This window comes from Mya arenaria, chromosome 4 (assembly GCF_026914265.1).
Source record: "Mya arenaria isolate MELC-2E11 chromosome 4, ASM2691426v1".
NCBI lineage: Eukaryota > Metazoa > Mollusca > Bivalvia > Myida > Myidae > Mya > Mya arenaria.
This window is the reverse complement of record NC_069125.1, coordinates 40,173,355-40,185,962: the sequence shown is the minus strand read 5'-3', so window position 1 is coordinate 40,185,962 and position 12,608 is coordinate 40,173,355. Positions and strand designations below refer to the sequence as shown.

Genomic DNA, 12,608 nt, shown 5'->3' with positions numbered 1-12,608 from the left:
CCAGAAAAGTTACGGGCAGAAGCTATGCGATAAACATATTTACAATATTTATGTCTCCACCCAAAAAAAAGACACATATTAATTTTGCTCCAGTTGTCCATCCATTTGCATGTAGGATTTTGATATAACTTGCCATGAATGTTTGCCATATTGAGACGATGTGCAATGTGAATGTTATTATCAGCATGTTTCAAAGTCAAGGTCATATGGCTATACTTCATGTCCACTCATATCTTTTGAATCACCTAATTAAAGTATTTTGAAATAGCTCCCCACAAATGTTCACCATGTTAAGATGATATGCAGACCGCATGTTACAATCAGCTTGGTTCAATGTCAAGGTCACACTTAGAGGTCATATGACTATATTTTGTGTCCACTACATCTCACTTGAACCGCTTCATAACATTACATATCGGGTCTGCTCTGTATCTCTTGAATTGTCTGCAACAAATATTATTTAAAAAAAAGAGTCCATCACGTTATTCATGAAAAAAACAACATGTTTGCTCCATAAATTTTCAACACCAAACAGATTTTTTTAATAAACAAAATCAATGCTTCAACCTCAGCAGAGGTTTTAAGATTTGTAAACATGAAGTACAGTCTCTAGGCCAGGAGTCCCTAGTTGAGGATCAATCACCATTTTAATATTACAGCATCATACAGAATACAGAAGTGTTCTGCGGATGAACTATCTTAACAAAAATAGAAAATACATCTTATCAATCAGTTCCATTTCAAACTCAACTTTCAATTTACATTTAACATTGAGGGCCAATCGTAACAACTCGGCCATCTCCGGCAAGCTTCGAGATAGACCTCGTAAATAGTAGTAAGGATATACGAAAGTGCGATGCGGCTGCCGGCGATTAACACCGTTTTCAATCCGCGTAAAGAAGGCCCATTGTAACAACAAGGAAATGGACTGTGTTAAATTAAATGTGCTTGTTTAAGAGAAAATATTTATTGTAACCTCAAAAAATGTTCGTTTTATGAATATTTAGATGTTTCCTTATAGTTGAAGCACTCTATTAACTCTAGAAAAATCGTGAGCACACAGAAAATGTACTTGACAGTCATTGAAATGATCATACGGTTCATGGCATGCATGAATCATTACATCGGATTAAATGCATGCATGGACTAAATGTCAACATTTTCTCAACAGTTATAGAAATACCCTATGAAATGTAAGTTTTAATTCATACTTTGCCGTGTTATTTTTCACACCATGCCTTGCCATTAAAACAACATTACTATTCTGTAAAATCATTGATTGCATTGTGCAGCCTTTTGTGGATTGTGGTAGGATGGGTGTGAGCTTGGCACCCAGTCAGCTTTACCAGCTGAAATCTATGCATGCCTTTACTTCAGCATTATTTGGTTTGGGCTGCAGATTTTTTTTGTGTAAACAGTTCTGTGGGGTTGAAGTGGGGCGGTGACTATCCACGCAGTAACCTCTAGCTATTGTTAGAGTACCAGTACAACGTTCATGTGGATATGCACCAGACAATTGTAACCACGGCTCCCCCAGGTCTGGGGAATAGTGGGGACTTTGACTTTCAGTACAGCCAACCCTGGCTAAAATTCCCCACCCTGCGCGGATGATCCAATAGCAAAATCCCTGCCAAATGCCCACACACCCCAGGGACTCTAGGTAAGGCCCATTCCCCTCTATATTTTAAGCGAAGACAAAACCACCGCATTCACCCAGCACTGCAGGGCCACCTGATAGGTAAAAACACGGCCCATTTCCCCGGTTAACCCCAGTATTCCTCTGGACCTGGGGTGGGGGGGGGGGGGGTTACAATTGACTGGTGCACTAAGTTGACAGATAGTATTTGTTCAAGGCAGATCATGCTACACTTTACCTCCTAGGCTGTGGATAAAACCACTCATTAGAAGTTTCCTTACACATTATATTTGTCTTAATCTATAATTATTAGTCTCAATATCTTTGAGTAAATTGTCATTTTTTATTTAAAAACAACAACACCAAAAGAGTAACTGATAAGATACTCAACTGATTTATTTTTTTGTAAATAAAAGCCTTAAACAAAATATTTAGCCAGGTCACTAAGCTTTTCAGCAATGTATACCAGACTTTTTTCAATAATACTTAATCTCTTTTGAATAATTAGCCTTTAGGTCACTCTTCACCAAATGACTCTTTCATGTCCAACTCCATAAAATGTAAACAAGAATAATTACAGTTTGGATCAACATGTCTCTTAATTTTATTTTTTAATATTAGTCAAGTAATAACAGAGCCATCTGTATGCAATCCAATGTAAAATTAATGATAAATTAGGTTTTGCTCCCATTTTTACTTTCATTTCTGTGCCAAGCCCTTTTAAGTGCATTGAGTCTTTTGGGAGACTTCACAATATTTCTGGCGTTTAATCCCCAAATATGGCTTTAAGTTACCATACAAATTTAAGTCTTCATTACAAAAAATACTGTATGTCTCCACTTTAACACACAATGAGAGGACTATTTAAAGCATTACCATGTGTCAGAATTATAGATCTTTCTTTGCATTTTATTTGTCTAAATGTATTACCGGTCTCTTTAGCAATATTCTTGTGCCTCTTTGAGTACTTGGCTTGACAGTTTGGTTTTTAATACATTGTTTTGAATGTTTTATTTGTACACAACAATGATGATGATGATGATGACACTATGCTATGCCAAAACCTCAACACATTTTCTTCAAGCAAAAAAGGACAGTCATTCAGAATAACTTTTATTACATCATTTGAGAAAATAAACTCATACAATCAACAAAATAAACATGCATCTGTAAAATCACAAGTCATGTTATGTGTGCGTTAAATTTAACTTAATAAAGAAAATAAATATTGGTTGCAGAAAGCAATGCGCATCACTTCTAATAAACATTCCAACAGACTGAAAAATAAATCAACACAAATGGAAAAACTGTTTGCAAGTCAGCTAGTATATATTTTACAAGTCAGCTAGTATCTTATTTTATGCCTTATCAGATTGCTATGCAAGCTGGAAGCTTACAGAATCACTCTTAAGTCTGTTGCCTAAGTAGAAACAAGTATGGACATCCTTTTCCTGAGGTCAAGAGAAATGATCTTGGAGGTCTTGAACTCACAACCTTGAATCTGAGGCTTATCCTCTAGACCACTTTCACCTTTTCACATTTTAAAGAGCCCAGTTTACAATATGGCATTTGCAAGGATGTGCCCTATTAACAAATTTTCTGAAGTCTTAAAAATTGAACTGAACAAAATAGTTTTCCTTTATTTGGTCTGCCGATGCCATCTGTTTCTGTTTTTGTAGTTATCTTCCCTTCATAATATAGGAAAACCACTTTAAGCGTAGATAAATCCTTTACCATATAACCCTTTTAAATATATGTTCAGATTTATTTAATAATCACGGACCTACAGATGACTTTTATCTTCAACTTCACATCAGTATGTAAGTCATCAAATATTTGAGATGACAAGATGTTCCACTGAATGCTTTGTTTCCATCTTGCACTTATTTTTCCAAGGTAGGCGTTGCAGTTGTGTTAGATGATTTCCATGCATTGCAGGTCAATCCTCATACAATGGCATTTTTGATTACATTCGGATTCCAGTCCCTGAAATAGAAAACAGAAAATACAACAATAATAGGAATCATATTTTCAGATCAATTATTTTAAAAGCCTGTACAACAACAGAAAAGTATTCACAAAATATTAAGTGCAACACCAATTTAAAGCTGCATCCTCACAGTTTTACTGTTCAGACACCTTTTTTATTTTTTTGTCTTTAAATTGGCAATTATTGTGCAAATGTATGGAAACCAGTGATATTAGACTGCTGACATAATATCAGATCACAGTCTTTCATATACAAGTTTGAAAATTTGGTAAAAATTCCTTCTATCTAGTCATATAAGGTCACACATAATAGAACAGATTTCAATTGTTTGGAAAATATTTTTTTACTATTGCTTTAAGCCATATAATTAATTATATGTGTAAATTTAATTTAATTACTCCTTTGGGCTATTTAAGAATGACCAAGAATCTGTGAGAGAGCAGCTTTTAGCTCTGGACTACTGGTAAATTAAAAAATATGAAATGAAATTGTTATCATGTTTAAATTCATCTACAATGTTGATATTTTAATACTGTCAATCCTTGTTGATTAATTGTACAAACATGCAGGTACTTTTGGGCTTAAACCAATAGGATACTTGACTGTTAAAATTATTGTCCGAATTTCGAAAATAGCACAACCATTACCTTATCTGCCTTTTTTTCATTAGAACAAGCCGGGAATCAGAGTCAGCCGCACCCCTGGTACCATACTCTGAAAATGACAAAAAGATTATAATTTAAATGTCTGCATTTCATTGGCACAGTAAAAATTTCAGCATTTTTCAATGTTTCTGCATCACCACCACTGATGGATATCATAGAATTTAGCCTTGAAAGAAATGTGTGCTGGTTTATGCGTTCAAACTCATTTTGCTAAACCACTAGGTCTAGAATGAAGATCTAATTTATTTAGAGAACTATATTAGTGAACAGGGCCGAGGCATTTAATTGTGCCATTACATTAAGTTGTTCGATACCAACACTCACTGACATATAAACCATACATCCTTAGTTAAAAAGAATGTAAATTTTAATTATAAAAAATTAAAGTTAATGATATGAAATGTATGAGATATAAATACACTGAGAAAGAAAGTCTAACCTATTATCGATTTAAGTAAAGTCAGATTCAGACTTATTTGTTATTAAAAAAATCAAATAGAGTATTTGTTTTCTTAATTTTTGCCATTGATCACTGGAGCTTCAAAATTGTTATTATCACTATATTAGAATCTGTCAAAAGAAGACTTTACCCCACCCACTAAGAATTAATGACATTTCCATTTAGTTTTTCATGAGGGCTCTTTTAAAACCATTTTTATATTTTAATAAAATACAATAAGTATAAAAATAACACTTACACACAAATAAGTGGTAAAAGTTCGCTCCTCATTCTGTCTTTGGACTAACATATCTCTTGGTTGTCTGTTTGAACATCTTCTTGCATTCGGAGCTGCTCGGCCATTTTATTGAAAACAAAAAAATGGCCGAGGAGTTCCGAATGCATCTTCTTGGTCGGCCTAGACTGGTACCCTTCGTTACTTTTTGGTAAAAATCTAACGACAGGTATGCGCCAATCCGGATCAGCAGGTGCTCGTCAGTTGTCAATGTCAACAAAATGGCGGCACTTGCACCAAAGTTATGAATGAGACGACAGGATTATCGAGAAATTTCTCTTGTTGACTGATTTATTTAACAAGATAACCGCCTTGATTCATTTATCTCAGTCAAGGTTGATATGAATTCATTAGCCCAACTGAGTGGTCGTCGTGGCTCGCAACTGATATATCATAAAGATTTCTTTATTGAAGTCTAAAAACTCTCATTAAGTGATTAACGTAAACATGAAAACAAATTTTAATAAAACAAAAATAGTATAGCTTGATCCTGTTGTAAGAGACTTATGAATTTTCGAGAAATTGGGGCCGGAATTTGGCTGAACTCACACCTGAAGGACGGCATATCAAGTTTATGGAGATGCTTTGTAATCATTTAAAAGTGTCACAATAATACATCTGTGCAGATGTAATCAATTCTATCAACCCATATTTATTAGCTGGATTATATTCCAACTATATTTATGGCGTTACACCTGCATTGATAATCAAACAAAATGAGTGGATTGATGTCTGTAAGGTAAGATTATATCCAATAAGCAATTATTTAATAAGTAAATTTATCTCATATACATATACAATACTGGTATTCATTAAGATAAAGCAAAATATTTTCATTCGTCTAGCGCCCAAAAGTCACATGGTCTCAGTTTCAGATTTTGGTTCAAGCATTAAGCTAAGGTAAAGAATATTTAAAACATGTATACAGGTATATAGGGTCACAGACATTACAGACCATAGACATTACAGACCGGACACAACAGACCAGAATTGGGGATATAACAAACCATATTTAGGGACATTATGGACCATGATATATAATTTTTCTAACAGTTTGTTTTAACTTTATAACATACCATATTTGCAGACAATGATATATAATTTAACTCATAGTTTGTTTTTACTTTATAATGTACCATATTTCGGGACATTATGAACCATGAACTATACATCACCACGGACCTATAAACCATATACATTTATATGGTTTATAGGTCCATGACATCACTCACTGTTTTAGAACAAAATTTATCAAATGCCATATTTAAGGTCAATTATAGACAATGATTTATAATTTTACATACAACTTATGTATACTTGCGAATGTGAATATTTATATGTTCTTATAGGTGATAGATTGATTTCTGAAATAAACTTTGGATTGTCATATTTGTTTGTTTTCCGTTTCATCTGTTTTTATTGAAAGGTTCAGTGACAGAACCCCATCATACTGGGTTTTCACACTTTCATGATTGCTAATTAAAGGCTGTCAGTATAATGTTTGTTTCTTTTATTATATACCAATTATAATTACCGGCCACAATTACAACTAATTAACACTGATTTATGCAACAGAAATTCCCAGTTTTAAACATCAGTTGGAGTGAATAAATTAAAAAAATAATGTTAATAACATTATAAATCATGGTTTGTAAGTTTCTCAAGATGGTCAGTATTGTCCCTAAATATGGTCCGTTATGTCTGGTCAGTAATTTCCATAGTCTGTTATGTCCGTAATTTGGTATTTAAAGGGGCCTTAACTGTATCATACACACAGTATGCCACAATATAATATATACAATTTTATAAACAGGTTGAAATTCAAAAAATCTTCAAAAAGTTTCATATAAATTCACTTACAGCTGGCTTTATACTATTTCTAGGCATAATTGTAAATGTATCTTAATGTTAATTGCTTGGCATGAAATTTTCTAACAAGTCCTGCTACATAAATAAATTACCAGTATATCAATATAATATTGATTCGCATGTAATTCAAACTCAAGACCAGTCAGTCGAAACAATATATTTATTGTAAAAATAGAATTACAATGGGCTATAATATTGACAAAAATGTTCCAAAATTTTCGCAAAGAAAGGTTTGATACTTTTCTGGTTTGTAAAAAAATGACAAAAATTTAAAAGCCCCTGAATGCTTTTCTAGTTGGCCACCGCTGGGATTTGAACCCAGAACTCTTTCTACATGGTAAGAAGTGTTTTTCTTAAACTACAGTGGCTGAGTAAAGAGCAGCATGGAGCATTATGTCGTAAATATATAATTTCTTACCAGAATAAGTACAAAAATCATTAATAATAGTACAGTAACGAGGGCATACAGTGATTTTATTAACCAACTATGTAGGTAATTTCAATGTCAAGTGTATTTTGGCTAATAAAAGAGATATATGGTAATCCATCAATGTATAAGTAAGTTATGGTGCAGACACGAGCATGTGAACTCTTGTGTGACCTTGACCTTTGAGGTATGGACCCGGGTCAAGGTCACTGCACATCGGCTCAATGAGGAAAACATTTGTACAAAGTAATATGGTAATCCATCAATGCATAAGTAAGTTATAGTGTGAACACAACATGTTACAGACAGACAGACAGATGGACAGACGAACGAAGTGCATTCTTATAAACCCTTCCCCACTCTATGGCGGGGAATTAATAATCCATCAATAAGAATAGGGTTCAATCCAAAAAAATCCACTTATTGATAAAAAGAGCAAAATTAATTTAAGATTTAACAAATATCAATACTGAAATCTTTATTCATAAAATAATGGTGAATATTCAATGAAATAGGAGAATTTCAAGATACTTGTAAAAATGGGCATAGACTGCATAGTCCACACTGATACATTGTAAGTTGTTACTTTTCTTCAAACAAATTTTGTCCAACACACAGGGGGCAGAAACAAATTATTTTTATTCTGTCCTTTATGTATATATCTATATTCCTTTAAGCTAGAATATATACAAATAATTTGTTTCTGCTCCCTGTGGTCTAACATTAAAAAATCCACATTATTACCAATATCACCAGATATCACATGCTATGTACATGGAATTTGATTATAAGTTTACAATAATAACACAAATAACTACAGATAACATTAGAAAATCCATGAAAATGTGCAAAAACATCAAAAAAGTATCCATAACAATTTGCACATAATTTTTATGCAGTTATCATATTTTTGAAACCTCAAACTATTCGAAAAAAACGAGGGCACATATGTCAAAAATATTAAAAATGTCAAGAATAGTCATATATAATCAAAGAAAAAGGTATAATTAATCTAAAAAATGCTATGTGCCATGCAATGAATAGTTAAAAATAACACATTTTATCCAAAAAACGTATCAAGGTGACATGCAAATTTTGTCCCAAAAAAGACGGTACCGACTTCTGAAGTATAATTATTCAACTAAGTTTGTCATTTTGGTAAATAAAGAAATAAGATTTCGATTATGTATATTCGTCGGAAATGGAGTAAATAACATCAATATACCAACATTTTATACAAAGGAAAACAAAAACGTTTTTTTACATCGGCTCTCCTGATTGTTTACTACTTACGCCATTTTGATTTGGTTCCCGTATTCCGAATACTTTTCGATTGTAAGACGGGCACCTGGTTTAGCTGATACCGGTCTCTTTTTGTAGAAAAGAGAATAAGGGTACCAGTCTATGGTCGGCCATGATGGACTATTTTCTTACGACCCGTATTATATCCGAGGCCATATCTTGATACTAGCCGAGGAGTTCCGATTGATAGAGGGCGTCACTTAAACAAGACTACCATGACATGAAGATACAGTCTACCAAGTTTCAAGCATTTTATTCGGGTGACAGTAAGAGCAACAGTGTTGATGTTTTGTTTATGGTTCTATGCTTTTCCACATATTTTCCTTCTATTTCAGGCTGTCAATTGTCGTGGTTCTGAAAGAGACAAGCATAGGGGGAGACATCTTTTTTTTTTATTACAAAAACAACCATCTAGTTTTTACTGAAACACAGTTTATGGCAAACATGAGGTTTTAACCTGGATATTTATGATCTCAAGCCATATGATCTTGATTGTAATCGGGCCCTTGCTATTACACTGTGTGTGTACCATGTGATTAATTGCATCATAAATGCTACTTCAGAAGGCAACATTTTGCTTCGAATGAAGACTTTAAACAAAGATAACATAACTATGTCTTCACCATTTAAAATGAAACATAGCGCAGTCTACGCCGCTTACGGAGCCCCGCATTCGGTCTTTTACCAGTGTTTGATTGAGAGTTTAGTTTCTTAAAACACTTTCACAAACCTTACCACAAAACGGCCGTCTAACAGAGCACTGTCAAAACATTATTTTTGAAACACGTTTGTGTTTGATGAAACTTATCACCTTATCAAATGAAGGCGGGGCTCTTTTAGTGACATAGACTGCCCTTTGTTTCATTTTAAATGGTGTAGTGAAAGAAAAGACATCTTTGTTTAAAGTCTTCATTTTAAGAAAAATGCTGCTTTCCGACATAGCATAATATGACACAATTTATCATATGGTATACACACACTGTATTAGCCTATAGATACCATATAGGGATCATCTTATCAATGAGAATACAACAGATTAAAGATTACCTTATTTATTGGAACAAGTCATAGTTTCAGTGACTATGATATAACAGATATCTTTTATATATATCACTTCTGTTTTGATAGTAATTTGACTTAAAACCATATTATCGTAATGGGAGTAGCTCATGTTTTTGGCTCCTAAAATAGTTTTCCTGGTTATGCATCTGAATACACTTATTTTATCTTTATCTTATTTCCATGATATCAAAATTACAGAAAAAATACAATTATCATTAAGTATAAAAAAGTATTTCAGTTTTTGTGGGATGTAAAAATGTAATGCACACCAGTTAAGTCAAGAAAAGAATAGAAACCAGATGCCTAAACCTATATGCCATCAGGGCTAATACAAGTGATGGATACTTTGACCTTTTAACAATACATTAATAACATCATGCGATAATGTCAATCAACCAATCATGCAACAAGGTATGCACATTTGATACTACCATTCAAAATGTCAAACATATTGTGTAAGGCAATGATAAAAGTAATGCACAACCTAATAAAGTAAGTTTCTGTGTGGTGATATGATGTTAATTTTAGCACTTAACTTTGATTATGTTGTATTCTTACATCTTTAATCTTGAGAATGCTGACAGATAGAAAAGATGAAAGTCATGGTAAAAACTTCATAAAAAAAAAGACATAACTTTCTAGTTTGTTGTTAACATTGTGTTTGTATTTAGTGTCTGTTTTTATCTCCTGTGTAAAGCCGAAACGTACCATTTCTGAACTAAAAGTTGTATAAAAAACAACACTGAATTGATTGTTACAGGCCAGACAATGTTAAGCTTATTTATATAATGAAGTTAGAGATGTTGTGCCGTGAACAAAGTTTTATATTGTGGCGTTAAGTATAAAAAAGTACTTTAGTTTTTGTAGGATGTAAAAATTTAATGCCCACCGGTTAAGCTAAGAAAAGAATAGAAACCAGATGCCTTAACCTATAGGCCATCATGCAACAACGAATCGCCCAAAGCCATTATTAACGCTAATGTAAATTGTGGAAAAAACAAAAAGGAATTTTACAAACACATGAGCGAGTTTGTATAAGTGTATCATATTTGTGGCTGTAAACAAATATGTTGTATGTATATACACATTTGATACCATTCAAGGTACCGTAAGTCAAACATATTGTATAAGGCAACTAAAAGTAGTTCACAACCTAATAAAGTAACTACCACATAACATTGATTATGTTGTATTCTATTATCTTGAATCATGAGATCGCTGACAGATAAAACCACAGGGGGCAGAAACAAATTATTTTCTTATATGTATATTTAGAAATACATGTAGACATAAAGGCTAAAATAAACAAAAATAATTTGTATCTGCCCTCTGTGGATAGAACAGATTGTAACAGTCATGGTAAAAACTACATAAAAAAGATAAAATAAATTACTTTCTACTGATTGTGGTTTGATGTTAACATAGTGTTTGTATTTAGTGTCTGCTTTTATCTCCTGTGTAAGTAAAGCTGGGACATTTCATTTATGAACTAAAAGTTGTATAAAAAAACAACACTGAATTGATTGTTACAGGCCAGACAAGGTTAAGCTTATTTATATAATTAAGTTTGTAACGTTTCAAGCTGGCTGTGAAGGAGTTTTAAATTGTGTGAGGAATAAGTTTGGAATATTGACAACATATATATATATGTTTATATTATATGAAGATGTATGGCTCCAATTTATCAAAACATCGTAAGACCCTTATAACAGCTTTAAGCTAAGCCAGCTATTTCACTTTAGTGGAACATATGTGGAATATTCACATTCTAAAGATATTTTGCCTTTGGATTACCATACCCCAAACCTGATCAAGATCAGGTCACATGAAAATATTTGTTTACAGTGACACTCTTATTCAAAATCAATACATACACATGTATAACAAACAGAAATTTTGAGTGATAAACCTTAAACTACTTTATACTAAATAATGCATTTATGGAAAATATATGTTACTGATAACAAGATTGTAACCGTGTATTTAATAGCTGAAAACGCAAAAAATATTAAATGATTGGTGAATGCTAAAAGATTGACAGTGATATACCTTAGGCTCATAAGGTAGGAATACCGTGTTTTATGCACCTTTCTTTCAAATTAACTCAGTATCTTTCATAGGAACCATTATTTACGACATTTGTTTATCCTTCTAAGTATATCAAACCTATTGTAATTTTTGTGCTAAATCTTATCTCGGATAAAGATTGCATCTTTAAGATTTTTCAATAAATTAGGGCTGGCAGTATGCCTCTGGCTGGGTGAAACTCTGACCCAAGGGTTAGAGACATAAACACATTGTTCATGCAAATTCATGCAAGGAAGCTTTATAGTTCAAAGTTGTGTTTTTTGCTAAGATATTCTAGTGGACAAGTTGTTACTTATTGTTCAAGTTTTTTGTCCTGAAAAAGTCAATACAGTTATGACAATAGACTTGAAGCCATCACAACACTAGTAGCCTACATTGAGCGCTTAAATGTTCATTTTTGCTTTTTATGTTGATTATGGCTTGATTAATATTTCTGTTGACTGTGAAGCTTTGTTTATATATAATATAAGATTCAATCAAACATACTTGTGTGGTCATTGAAATATTACTGCTATTTGAATGCAAAACTTGAACAGAAATTTCTAATTTCTAAAACAAGGGCCATAAGCATAAAATCATGCAAGAGTTGCCCAACTTGGTTAATTTAGTAGGTGTGCTGACTGAAGCTTTGTTTTTCAATCAAGCACATTGAATGGTAGGTGGAATAGGGAATTAATTGTTAACTTGACCAGAATTTTTAACACAAACAAAGGCCATCATTTTCAATATATGCATGGTATACTTAAAAAGTAATGTAATAGCAAAATGATGACGGAAATAGTAATGTTCAACAACAAAGGAAGCAGCAATAACAGAGACCAACTTTTTAGTTATG

The 12,608-nt window shown here is 32.8% G+C and overlaps 1 long non-coding RNA gene across 1 annotated transcript; it reads right to left on the bottom strand.

Moving 5' to 3' along the window:
* Positions 1–2,578: 2,578 nt before the first annotated feature.
* On the bottom strand, positions 2,579–5,102 carry LOC128229688 (uncharacterized). The gene is made up of 3 exons (XR_008260119.1): positions 4,990–5,102; positions 4,274–4,340; positions 2,579–3,622 (listed from the first exon to the last, which is right to left on the bottom strand). It is a non-coding gene; the product is annotated as an uncharacterized LOC128229688 (long non-coding RNA).
* Between the last annotated feature and the right edge of the window lie 7,506 nt (positions 5,103–12,608).